The sequence below is a fragment of the Protomyctophum bolini genome (assembly GCF_963924005.1).
Source record: "Protomyctophum bolini genome assembly, chromosome: 6".
NCBI lineage: Eukaryota > Metazoa > Chordata > Actinopteri > Myctophiformes > Myctophidae > Protomyctophum > Protomyctophum bolini.
Window position 1 is genome coordinate 43,720,857 of NC_137867.1, and position 14,311 is coordinate 43,735,167.

The 14,311-nt window shown below is 48.4% G+C and overlaps 1 protein-coding gene across 1 annotated transcript in view; it reads left to right on the forward strand.

The window, feature by feature from the left end:
• Positions 1-14,311, forward strand: part of trpm3 (transient receptor potential cation channel, subfamily M, member 3) — a gene marked incomplete at both ends in the record, with an annotated part of 280,992 nt that overhangs the window by 108,384 nt on the left and 158,297 nt on the right.

Genomic DNA, 14,311 nt, shown 5'->3' on the forward strand with positions numbered 1-14,311 from the left:
ACTACTCAAACATTTGTTTTCTATTTTATGGAGTGTCTTAGATTTGTTTTTTAAATTCATGATTATTATATATTTTTTCCATGTTTTAAAAAAAAACGATGGAGAAACGCCGCAAAAAATCCAAAAAACGCGCTCTGTGTGACCTTTATAGCTGAGAGAGATGAAGCAGACCCCCCCCTCCACTATGAATAACATTGTGCCAAAATTGTGCTAAAAAGAGACATTATTTTAATTTGAAAGACGATTTCTTTTTAAACACGATTTTTCAAAAAATAACAGACCTACAAGCTTGTGACATGGCACTCAGTGCCGCGCTAGGAACTTGTAGATCTACTATTTCTCTCAATAGCTAACGTATAAGATAATGTTTAAAACACCAAAAAGGGTTCCCGCCCAAAATGGGTTTAAAAGGAAAAATATATTATTAATTTGAAAGACGGAATCACACACTGCCAGAACTCACCGGAGGCGGTCGAAACACATCGAAAAGCAACACGGCAGACAATAATGTGTTTACATGTCTTCAGGCTCGTCCATAATGTGTTTACATGTCTTCAGGCTCGTCCATAACGTGTTTACATGTCTTCAGGCTCGTCCATAACGTGTTTACATGTCTTCAGGCTCGTCCATAACGTGTTTACATGTCTTCAGGCTCGTCCATAACGTGTTTACATGTCTTCAGGCTCGTCCATAACGTGTTTACATGTCTTCAGGCTCGTCCATAACGTGTTTACATGTCTTCAGGCTCGTCCATCGGGCTTCAGGCTTAAATTCCCCACAACAATATCACAGAACGGAAAATATCCTAGCACATAGCCCTGAGGGACTCCCTCCAGTCAACCATAGTGGGGGTTTAAGTGCTTAGACAGACACTTGTCGTCCTGGTTTACGTGCTCGTCTGGAGATGAAACGATGGGGCGCAGAGCACACACACACACACACGCGCACGCATGCACACGCGCGCGCGCACACACACACACACACGCACGTACACGCGCACACACATTCCAGTCGTGCTGACAGACACAGTGTGGTGGTAGCCTCTGGGAAGATCAGTGTGTCACTCTGCCCTGCATGGCTAAAACTCTGGACAGCTTTGACCCCCCCCCCCACAAAAACCTTTCTATTGAGATTTATATATATTTAATTTTTTTGGGGTGAGAAACATGACCTTTTTACCTTCCTTCTGAAGACGGGCAGAGCACAGCGACACTCGGGTGAGTCCAGGCAGTGTGTGATTCCGTCATTTGGTTTTAGTCTTTCAAATGAAAATAATGTCTGTATTCCTTTTAAACCCATTTTGGGCGGGAACCCTTTTTGGTGTTTTAACCTATAAGCATTATGTTATACTTTATAGCTATTGAAAAATAGCAGATCTACAAGCTCGTATCGCGGCACCGAGTGCCGCACTATGAGCTTGTAGGTCTGCTATTTTTGACAAATCGTGAAAATGTGGCACAATTCTTTTAATACAATTATATTCTTTCAGAGCCAAGTTTTTAATTCTTAGCTTCTGGGGGGGGGGTCCCTGAAACATTTCGAGATGGGGTGGTCTGCGGCCAATTACATATAATCTTGGGGGTCCTTCACATGAAAATGTTTGAGCACAACTGACATATAGAAACAAAAGTTTTTCGGAAAACTGTCATGATTTAGAAGACATTTGTAGGATCTGGTATTTTGACCTGCCTACAGATTCTACATGTCTCACGAGTCAGTTTTCTGAAAAACCCTATGTTGTCAAAGTCAGAGCTTCTCAAACAATTTCATAACAAGGACCTCAATATTTATATGTAATTGGCCGCCGACCCCCAGCTGAAAATATTTAGTTCCAGGGACCCCCCCAGAAGCAAAGATATGAGTAAAAAAAAACGTTTGCTGTGAATGAATATATATATTGAAAGATTTGGACCACATTTTACTATTTTCACTATTTTCAAAAATAGCACTCAGGCTTGTAGTGCGGCACTCGGTCCAACTAGTACTAGTGGCTCTCAAATGTTTTATTTGCAAGGACACCCTTAACTCTGAGGGTGTTCAAATGGAACCAAATGGTCCACAGAGTTACAGACCTGTTATGGTCATTCAGGGCTTGTTGTGTTTTTCTGTTAATATTATTGTACTCTCATGTTGTTTGTTCGTGGGGGAAACAAAACAATGAGTTGACGACCCCTTGATAAGATATAGACCTTGATAGTTGGTTACAGTGAAACAGTCTTCATAGGAAATAAAATAAAACTGCTAATAAATCATGAATACATAATTATATTATATCCATACATATCCCACACTTGTCTTGACTCTGACTCCCCCCCTCCCCCTCCTGCACTCTGTCTTGACTCGGACTCCCCCTCCCCCCCTCCTGCACTCGGTATTGACTCGGACTCCCCTCCCCCTCCTGCACTCTGTCTTGACTCGGACTCCCCCTCCCCCCCTCCTGCACTCGGTATTGACTCGGACTCCCCTCCCCCTCCTGCACTCTGTCTTGACTCGGACTCCCCCCCCCCCCCCCCCCCCCCCCCCCCCCCCCTGCACTCTGTCTTGACTCGGACTCCCCCTCCCCCCCTGCACTCGGTATTGACTCGGACCCCCCTCAGCGTTGTTTATATGGCGCTCCGTGTCATTGAGCGATCAGTCACGTTGAGAGGTTGCAGATCTCTTGCGTTGCACGGCGGGGCCATTTGTCTTCTCCAGATCGTATCCCCGGGATGACACATAAGAACATTAGTATCCCTTATATTTGCATGAAATGGAAATGTGCCCTCGGGATGCTGGCAACACTGTGACTAAACTGACAAACAAAAAATACATAAACTCATGAAATCCTTTTATCTCCATATCTAATTTGTATTGTATTTATGTGGCACAAATCGTTGAATATATATTCTTTCAGGGCGAACGTTTTTAGCTCAAATCTTTGCTTCCGATGGGGTCACTGGAACAACATATTTTCAGATTGGGGGTCGTTGACATGAAAATGTTTGAGAACGACTGACATAGAAACATTTTCAGAAAACTGTCAGGATTTAGACTAGGCTTTGTAGAATCTTTTTTCAGGTCTAAATTGGTTAATGCTGTTATACGACCATGGCCTGCCCTAAGCCTAAACTATTAAGGGAGAGGCAGTTCAAAAGTCCAAATGAATAATTGAATGAAGCGTCCGCTTTGGGAAATCTGAAGGTTTACTCATTGACTGCCCAGTGCCTAGGACGACTTTGGATGAGTATTTAGGTTATTAATTACTAGCGTGGTACTTGGAACGATGCAAGTTGGAAATGGATGCCCCACCCAGATATTATGTCTGTGTCCCTTTTATGCCCATATATGGAGTCATGCCAGTATATCAGTATATATGCTGATGTCAGAACAATCATTGTGATGTCAGAACACTCATTGTGATTGTTCTCGAGTTCTGTGGATTACAGATGTACACACATTCAACACACGCGTTCCACACCCCCACAGGGAGTGCAGTGCCAGGGACCCACAGTTCTCCAGAACCACCAGAAAAGGAAGGCTCTGGTCAGGCTCTGCCAGTGAGCCTAATGAGGCCAACTCCTTTCACCTGTGCAATTTCCAGCCTCTGCCTCAGCCAATTGAGGCTCAACCAATCAGGCTTTGCCAGTGGGCCGAATTGATTGCCAAGTACCCTTTTCAGTTTGCAGTCTTCACACACACAGATCTCCATGTGGGACACCGGCTGACAACGTATATCATTAGGTTCCCAAGTTGCATCGTTCCCCCGGTGGCCGACTGCAATGGGCACGTATAGGTCTAGTTAAAAAAATGAACGGTCATAATATTAACACTTCTGTCGAAAGTGAAAGTAACGATCGGCAGATCAGTTATTATGGCTGATCGTTTTTCTTTTTTTTTATATTCTTTGGAGGCTTTCGCCTTTTATTTTATATATTTTAATTTGTTCACTTGGTGTGAATTTCGGCCTTTTCAAAATAAAAAGTGCATCCTGTTGGCAGTGAAGGGACAGCGCTGGAGTTCAGTGGTGGCAGTCAGAGTTGTTTAATGTCGAAGTGCCCTTGAGCAAGACACTCAACCCCCGACTGGACCTGATTAGGACCTGCTTCCTTTGCATGGTTTCCCCTGCCGTCGGTGTGTGGCACGAGGGACGTGCAGCAGAGTGTTAGAGAGGCAGTAGGGCTGCTATTTTGGACTTTTGGACCAAAATGTAGTCGACGAAAACAACGGTGATATCCATGTTCTTATAGCTATAGTGCTGCCAAGAGGCCTCTCTCTGCCAGATGGCCACATGAAGCAGTGATTGTCAGGCCTTCTCCCACATTACCGTCTAATTGCAATCATTTGAGATAGTCGTGATAATCATTTCCATGTTGACAGTTGTGGTGTTCATGCATAAATAATAATGCATAAATAGCCGCTCTACAAGCTTACAACACGTCACTTTGTGTGCGTTTTAATCAATGTATACATTTTGAATGGCGGACTCTCACTTGCAACGGACTGTTTCTATATTGCAGTATTGATACTTTTACTCATGTACGACATGTGAGTCGTTTTTGAGGTGTGCTAGTCCTATATTCAGCTATAGTGTAGATTATTTTCCTAACGCAAACATTAAATGTCATTCAATGAATGGAGAATTGACGTCATACTATGTAGAAATAGGCTATTGTTGTCCTATACGCAAATTCCAGTGACAATGAAGATGCATGATGATAAGAACGCCCTCACACGGGTGTGATGTTTTTCCTGGAACCCCCACAGGGGTTGGATCGGTGCAGATTCTCTCCGTTCCTCTTGTCCTCTGGTAGATTTATTAATAAGTAGTAACACATCACAGACACATGTCACTGTGACCCACTTTATACACCCATCCATTCTGCTTCTGCAGAAGGAGAATTAATTAATGAATTAATTAATGCCTTTATTGCAGACTCAGGGTCCATAGAAAAACATACACAACACAAAATACAATATATACATCCAATAAAAAAAACAATCCAAATGTACATGTTAGACAGGCATTTGTGACATTTAGGCTTTTGAGCCAATGTCTTCTAAGGCTAGAGGATTATCTATAGTGCAACTTTTGACAGGGTTATTTATACTGACGAGGATGCTATTCACAGACTCATCCAAGCAACACATGAATCTATGTATGTATTAGAAGTTCCGAAGAACAGCAGAGAAAAGTATTGACTCTTGCAGCCACAAACATTTCAGTTTTTGAGTAAAATTCTCATGGCATCAATATACACGCACGCATGCACGTATGCACGCAAGCACACACACACACACACACACACGCGCACACACACACACACACACACACACACACAGAGATTACACTGTATGTTGTTGATTTGATATGGTTGTTGAGGAGAGGAGAGAACACCTTTTGGTGGCAGCCAATATGGTCACAGTATGGGCAGCTAGGACACACACAGACAGACAAGCGTGTGTGTGTGTGTGTGTGTGTGTGTGTGTGTGTGTGTGTGTGTGTGTGTGTGTGTGTGTGTGTGTGCGCGCCTCAGTGCCACATCTTAATTACACACCATGGGTGCAGGCCTTGCGCCATCTCATTATGCCACCTCAAATCTGAGAGAGAGATCACATGAAATATGCAACACAGCCACAGAGGAAGCAGAGAGAACGACAAGCAGGGAAAATATAAAGTGCTGTATGTATGTGGTGTAACATGCTTCAGAATAACGCACCGTCCGACATCAGAACGTTCTTCTGACGGCCCGTCAGGGGGTGCATACTTAGTTCAGACTAGTCATTGGTTAGACATGGGTTAAAGATGGAGTTTTTCATGTGTCTATGAAGTGACAGTACTTCATTAGACACCCTGGAGTTGTTTTTATGTGCAATTGTGTATTGACTTTGTATTTAGGGTTTCTTCCTGGAGGCTGAACCCTTGACAGTCAAATGGGCCAATGAAGTAAACATTAATATAGTGACACCACACTATCAGCCCCTCCCCTAACCCCTCCCCCTTTATCATACAACTACAGCTGTGGGTGTGGCTTCAGTTCAGGTGGATCACCACCCATCACCACCCAAGGCAAACCAGGCATACTTAATGAACTGGTGGGCGTGTCTACATAAAAGCATGATTTTAACAAATACTGTACACATTTTGGAAAAAGTTCTTCCCCCTTATATTGTAATAATACCTGATGATCATGTTTTAGGGTGGGGAAAAAATGGTGGCAGTCCATCTTTAAGGTTAGGTTTAGGTGTGCTGCCCCATGGGAGGTTAGGTTCCCTGTCAGAACAAGTGAGGAGCAAATACACTAAGTCACGTCAGAGATGGATGAAGTGGTCCTTTAATTCTATAGACAATAGGCTCTGTGCACAGCAGCCATCACTGCTTGTTTACGGGCAATTAACGGGCAATTATGGCACTAGATTTGCCCGTAAACCTCAACTTTAGCGGGCATATACGGTAATGTATACGGTAATATACAGGTGTGATGGTACAATTCGGGAGTTTACCGGAGTTTGTTGGAAAGTTTAATGGGATTTTCCTGTAATATACACATCCGTATTCCATGCTTTTTTGCGCAGTGCTTTTTGGGAAGAACTCCGGCTCGGTTATCAATTATCCTACTAACGAAGGCTTTCTGCCATTTAGTGTATGTAGCACAGTGGTTCTTAACACTCGCTTGACTGCAGTAAGGCCAGGTACCACACAGGCTGACTTCAGGTCATGACTGTAGTAAGGCCAGGTACCACACAGGCTGACTTCAGGTCATGACTGCAGTAAGGCCAGGTACCACACAGGCTGACTTCAGGTCATGACTGTAGTAAGGCCAGGTACCACACAGGCTGACTTCAGGTCATGACTGTAGTAAGGCCAGGTACCACACAGGCTGACTTCAGGTCATGACTGCAGTAAGGCCAGGTACCACACAGGCTGACTTCAGGTCATGACTGTAGTAAGGCCAGGTACCACACAGGCTGACTTCAGGTCATGACTGCAGTAAGGCCAGGTACCACACAGGCTGACTTCAGGTCATAGTAAGGCAAGGTACCACACAGGCTGACTTCAGGTCATGACTGTAGTAAGGCCAGGTACCACACAGGCTGACTTCAGGTCATGACTGCAGTAAGGCCAGGTACCACACAGGCTGACTTCAGGTCATGACTGCAGTAAGGCCAGGTACCACACAGGCTGACTTCAGGTCATAGTAAGGCAAGGTACCACACAGGCTGACTTCAGGTCATGACTGTAGTAAGGCCAGGTACCACACAAGCTGACTTCAGGTCATGACTGTAGTAAGGCCAGGTAGCACACAGGCTGACTTCAGGTCATGACTGTAGTAAGGCCAGGTACCACACAGGCTGACTTCAGGTCATGACTGTAGTAAGGCCAGGTACCACACAGGCTGACTTCAGGTCATGACTGCAGTAAGGCCAGGTACCACACAAGCTGACTTCAGGTCATGACTGTAGTAAGGCCAGGTACCACACAAGCTGACTTCAGGTCATGACTGTAGTAAGGCCAGGTACCACACAGGCTGACTTCAGGTCATGACTGTAGTAAGGCCAGGTACCACACAGGCTGACTTCAGGTCATGACTGTAGTAAGGCCAGGTACCACACAGGCTGACTTCAGGTCATGACTGTAGTAAGGCCAGGTACCACATGATCACAAGCTGACTTCAGGTCATGACTGCAGTATATTGAATTGCAAACATTTTAAATATTGCTTTGATGCTCATTAACTTTAGGAAGTATTAAGTTGTTTTTTATTAGCATATGCGTTCCATAATTCCATAGGGCTAGACCACACATGGGCATATGACATCATCAACTTGCGACGGAAGCAGTCCCTATTGATTGAAAGATTTATGAAAGAAATACAATATTTAAGGTGTTTTAATTTTATCTTTTTAGTAATAGAATGTTTTAAGACATATTTGCCTCATTAGCCAGGGATCCTTTTAACACATTCCACACGTTATAGTATAATTGACAAGATACCGTCATGACTGCCGGGATTGTTTTACCTTTGGAGCATAACGCCGAAGTAATTGCGCCTTTGATCCATGAAAATCCACTTGAAAACAGTCCCATGATTTGTTATTGAGCCCACATTAAATTATTTATTTATGAAAGAAATCAAATAAAGAAGGTGTTTTTATTTTTCTATTTTAGTTTTAGAGGGCAAGTATAATATTTTAAGTCATATTTGTCTTATTAACCAGGGGTCCTTTTAAAGGCCGACTAGGTAACGTTTCTGATCTGTGTGTGTACGCCCCCCCCCCCACCCTCTCCTCTGACAGACTTCAGTTCAAAGTGTTTCGATAGGCTAAAAGTTACCCATGCGTTTACCTTTCCTTTTATGAGGGGCTCACGTTAAGCCCCTGGCTTTTGACCTTATACTTCATATGGCAGTGACCTGTGAAGGAAGTTTAAAGGCGTAGTGAAATGAAAAATACGTTTTTCACACTTTTTAGACCATATCTGTGGTCATGGCCTGAAAATGAAAATGTGCTGCGTGATGATGATGATGATGTGTAGAGAATAGAGATACACATCAATGAAAGCCAATGAAAATGAAGCTCACCAGTTTGATTCCCATGCTTCTTGTCCTCCTCCACACAGCTGGTTTTGATTAAAGAACTACTCTGTTATTAATCTCATTCAATATGACATCCAGACTGTGTATTACCTGTTTTAAACTTCATCATCACGGTAAAATATGTATATAGGTTAGAAATAATCCGCTGACTTGTCCCCACGTCTCTCTGACACTTTGTTTACAAACTAAATTCACGTGCAGGAAGTCACAGACTTTGAGACCCCATAGCCTGGAGGGATGCGAGGCTCTGTTTGATTCAGGAACTTCAGAGCTTCAAACGCCCCTCTCCCCATGCGCCCCCTCCCCCCACAGTGTAATGGTTAACCGTGGGAAGTCTGGGGTATGTTTTGGCGGTGTTCTTTCTCTCTCTGTGTGTGTGTGTGTGTGTGTGTGTGTGTGTGTGTGTGTGTGTGTGTGTGTGTGTGCCGTGCCCGCAAGGCGACTGGACAGGGGGAGGGGTGTGTGTGACGGGACGGAGAGGTGTGCATGTGTGTGTGTGTGTGTGTGTGTGTGTGTGTGTGTCGGGTCGAGTGTGTGTGTGTTGTCATAGCGGCGGCACTGGAGGGGAAAGCCATGAACAAGCAGCCCGCCTGCAGCATGGCTAGGCTGGGAGAGGAGCTGGGACAACTCTCCCACATCACCATGTCCCTCTGGGACAACTCTCCCACATCACCATGTCCCTCTGCATGGGACAACTCTCCCGCACATCACCATTCAGTTCCACTCATTTAGTTCCACTCTGAGACAACTATTCATGTCCCTTCCATTTAGTTACACACTGGGACAGACAACACATCACCTGTCCCTTACATTTGGTTCCACTCTGGGACAGACAATACATCACCATGTCCCTTACATTTGGTTCCACTCTGGGACAGACAATACAACTATCCATGTCCCTTCCATTTAGTTCCACACTGGGACAGACAACACAACTATCCATGTCCCTTCCATTTAGTTCCACACTGGGACTGACAACACAACTATCCATGTCCCTTCCATTTAGTTCCACACTGGGACTGACAACACAACTATCCATGTCCCTTCCATTTAGTTCCACACTGGGACTGACAACACAACTATCCATGTCCCTTCCATTTAGTTCCACACTGGGACAGACAACACAACTATCCATGTCCCTTCCATTTAGTTCCACAGTGCACATGCCTTTGTCCGCTGTGGCCTGTGTGCCCAACACACTCCCACAAATGGACAAATGGAAACACATGACCCCGGCGGGGTGTCCCCTGGGGGGGGGGGGGGCGGACTTGAGTTGCGAGAGGCACCGCCCAGTGAGCTGCCAGGCGACCAAGCATTGCCAAGTCCACATCAGCGACTCATCGCCGTTATATGTCCCGATACGGACAGAATCCTATAACTCACGTCCCTCCTACTCGAGAAGAACATCCCTGCTTCCTGCGAACGAACATCTCTGTGCAAAGTATAGTGTTAAGCACCTAATCTCTCAAGACAGATTCTGCTCACAGCAGAGAGAGCAGCCTGACAGCCTGACAGGGTTTTTTTTTTCGTGAAAATGTCTGGAAGTGGTTATTAAACCCAATATAAAACTGCCCTAAATGCATGTTTAAAGCCGGGTTTGAGCTCTCAGTATTTCATAATGCACAGTCATTCCCCTCCAGTTGGCTGCATCAGTGTTCTGTCCCGAGCCAGGGGGCGAGGGGGGCTGTCTGCCTCCAGCTAGATATCGCTCATAATCTGCTTCACCCAGGGTGAGCCTGAGGGCTGGCTCTCTCCTGTGGTCTTGTTTTCTCCACCAGGCCGAAGGCATGGCTCTCCTGTAGCCTGGTTGTCTCCACCAGGCCGAAGGCATGGCTCTCCTGTAGCCTGGTTGTCTCCACCAGGCCGAAGGCATGGCTCTCCTGTAGCCTGGTTGTCTCCACCAGGCCGAAGGCATGGCTCTCCTGTAGCCTGGTTGTCTCCACCAGGCCGAAGGCATGGCTCTCCTGTAGCCTGGTTGTCTCCACCAGGCCGAAGGCATGGCTCTCCTGTATAGTCTTGTTTTCTCCACCAGAGCAGGTTTTCAACCAGTGGTCCTTCCAGGTGGTCCCCATCAGCTAAATGATGGAGAGTTAGTGACCAAATTAACCCTTATTATATCTTTGAGAGCGTAAAATGAATTAGAATGAATTGAATGAGAATGGACTTTACGCTCTCTACAAAAGTCTACACAATGAGAGAATGTAAAATAAATGTTATTTTGAGCGTATTTTTTGCCCGTTATATCTCTCCTATAACGGTATACCAACATCAATACAGCATGGAATTGTGGACAAAATCGCATGCAGCGATAACAAAGTATTCTTTATTTTCTGTGTCTTGAGAAGCTGAGCCTCATCGATGTGGTGCTCCGTGCGGTGCGTGAGTCTCATCGATGTGGTGCTCCGTGCGGTGCGTGGTCTCATCGATGTGGTGCTCCGTGCGGTGCGTGGTCTCATCGATGTGGTGCTCCGTGCGGTGCGTGGTCTCATCGATGTGGTGCTCCGTGCGGTGCGGTGCGTGGTCTCATCGATGTGGTGCTCCGTGCGGTGCGTGGTCTCATCGATGTGGTGCTCCGTGCGGTGCGTGGTCTCATCGATGTGGTGCTCCGTGCGGTGCGTGGTCTCATCGATGTGGTGCTCCGTGCGGTGCGTGGTCTCATCGATGTGGTGCTCCGTGCGGTGCGTGCGTGAGTCTCATCGATGTGGTGCTCCGTGCGGTGCGTGCGTGAGCCTCATCGATGTGGTGCTCCGTGCGGTGCGTGGTCTCATCGATGTGGTGCTCCGTGCGGTGCGGTGCGTGAGCCTCATCGATGTGGTGCTCCGTGCGGTGCGGTGCGTGGTCTCATCGATGTGGTGCTCCGTGCGGTGCGTGCGTGTGGTGCTCCGTGCGGTGCGTGAGCCTCATCGATGTGGTGCTCCGTGCGGTGCGTGGTCTCATCGATGTGGTGCTCCGTGCGGCGCGTGGTCTCATCGATGTGGTGCTCCGTGCGGTGCGTGGTCTCATCGATGTGGTGCTCCGTGCGGTGCGTGCGTGAGCCTCATCGATGTGGTGCTCCGTGCGGTGCGTGCGTGGTCTCATCGATGTGGTGCTCCGTGCGGTGCGTGGTCTCATCGATGTGGTGCTCCGTGCGGTGCGTGAGCCTCAACGATGTGGTGCTCCGTGCGGTGCGTGGTCTCATCGATGTGGTGCTCCGTGCGGTGCGTGGTCTCATCGATGTGGTGCTCCGTGCGGTGCGGTGCGTGGTCTCATCGATGTGGTGCTCCGTGCGGTGCGTGGTCTCATCGATGTGGTGCTCCGTGCGGTGCGGTGCGTGGTCTCATCGATGTGGTGCTCCGTGCGGTGCGTGGTCTCATCGATGTGGTGCTCCGTGCGGTGCGTGGTCTCATCGATGTGGTGCTCCGTGCGGTGCGTGCGTGGTCTCATCGATGTGGTGCTCCGTGCGGTGCGTGGTCTCATCGATGTGGTGCTCCGTGCGGTGCGTGAGCCTCAACGATGTGGTGCTCCGTGCGGTGCGTGGTCTCATCGATGTGGTGCTCCGTGCGGTGCGTGGTCTCATCGATGTGGTGCTCCGTGCGGTGCGTGGTCTCATCGATGTGGTGCTCCGTGCGGTGCGTGGTCTCATCGATGTGGTGCTCCGTGCGGTGCGTGCGTGAGCCTCATCGATGTGGTGCTCCGTGCGGTGCGTGGTCTCATCGATGTGGTGCTCCGTGCGGTGCGTGGTCTCATCGATGTGGTGCTCCGTGCGGTGCGTGCGTGAGCCTCATCGATGTGGTGCTCCGTGCGGTGCGTGGTCTCATCGATGTGGTGCTCCGTGCGGTGCGTGGTCTCATCGATGTGGTGCTCCGTGCGGTGCGTGGTCTCATCGATGTGGTGCTCCGTGCGGTGCGTGGTCTCATCGATGTGGTGCTCCGTGCGGTGCGTGGTCTCATCGATGTGGTGCTCCGTGCGGTGCGTGGTCTCATCGATGTGGTGCTCCGTGCGGTGCGTGGTCTCATCGATGTGGTGCTCCGTGCGGTGCGTGGTCTCATCGATGTGGTGCTCCGTGCGGTGCGTGGTCTCATCGATGTGGTGCTCCGTGCGGTGCGTGGTCTCATCGATGTGGTGCTCCGTGCGGTGCGTGGTCTCATCGATGTGGTGCTCCGTGCGGTGCGTGGTCTCATCGATGTGGTGCTCCGTGCGGTGCGTGGTCTCATCGATGTGGTGCTCCGTGCGGTGCGTGTGCTCCGTGCGGTGCGTGGTCTCATCGATGTGGTGCTCCGTGCGGTGCGTGCGTGGTCTCATCGATGTGGTGCTCCGTGCGGTGCGTGGTCTCATCGATGTGGTGCTCCGTGCGGTGCGTGGTCTCATCGATGTGGTGCTCCGTGCGGTGCGTGGTCTCATCGATGTGGTGCTCCGTGCGGTGCGTGGTCTCATCGATGTGGTGCTCCGTGCGGTGCGTGGTCTCATCGATGTGGTGCTCCGTGCGGTGCGTGCGTGCGTGCCGGATCAAATGCCAAATAAATAATGGGTCTGGAGATGAAAAGGGTTGAAAGCCACAGATTGGGAGCCCTGCTGCCGCCGGGGAGCGGAGGGGGTCGGCCACAGACACGGCTGGTAGTGTGAGAGCCAACGCTCGGCGTATTAGTGGAAGCAGGGACGTGCAGAGAGTGTTGGACAGGCAGGGGCTGAAATCCCGTAAGAGAGAGGGCACTTTTGGACAAAATAATAGCTGATCTACAAGCTCACAACGCGTCACGCTGCGACTGCTTTGTGAACTTGTAGATCGGCTATTTTCGGGGCGCAACCCAGCACTCTTTAATAAATATAAATATATATTTTTTTATCCCACGGTTTTGTAACCCATTTTTCACCCCTGTGTCAATCATCTAATGTGATCCTGGGCTCTACACACCCTCCACCAACCTAGTCCCCATATATGGGGGACAAGGGGAGAGCAACGGACTTGAACTCATGCCTGAGTGTCCAAGTTGCTCCTTTACACCTGACAGGGGGGAGTTTCCCTGGTTGGACGTAGCGTAGCGTGTGGAAGGAACACGTTATTCCAACCAGTTCCTTTCCCCTCCATCACGCGCCCCGGCTGGCCAGGGGGAGGCAGTTTAGTGACCAGGATTACTGCATAGGATAGGTACCCTAGGGTAGGTACCCTCACAAAAAACATGCAGTAATCCTGGTCACTAAACTGCCTCCCCCTGGCCAGCCGGGGCGCCTGATGGAGGGGAAAGGAACTGGTTGGAATAATGTTGGAATAACGTGTTCCTTCCACGCGCTACGTCCAACAGATCCCGACGGCCTTTACTGCATGTCACTCCCCCATTTCCTGTCAGCCTACTGTCTGTCCCTCCTACAAAAAATATAATAATAATCCCGTCCCCAAGTCATCACTACCTTTTTTGTGAGAATTTAATTAGTTGGAAAAAAACAACTCATCACTGTCAGGTGAAAAAGGAAGAGAAAATAAATATCTGCGAGGTCGTGACACCTCGAAACACCACGTCATTCCCTGTAGGGTGAAAAGAACACACACTTCTCCTCTCTCTCGCACGCACGCACGCCAGAAGAACACACACTCTTCTCCTCTCTCTCTCTCACGCACACACGCACGCACACAGGACAGAAGGACACAATCTTCTCTCTCTCACACGCACGCACGCACACACACAGGACGGAAGAACACACTCTTCTCTCTCACTCACACGCGCGCGCGCACACACACACACACACACACAGACTCCTGGACGG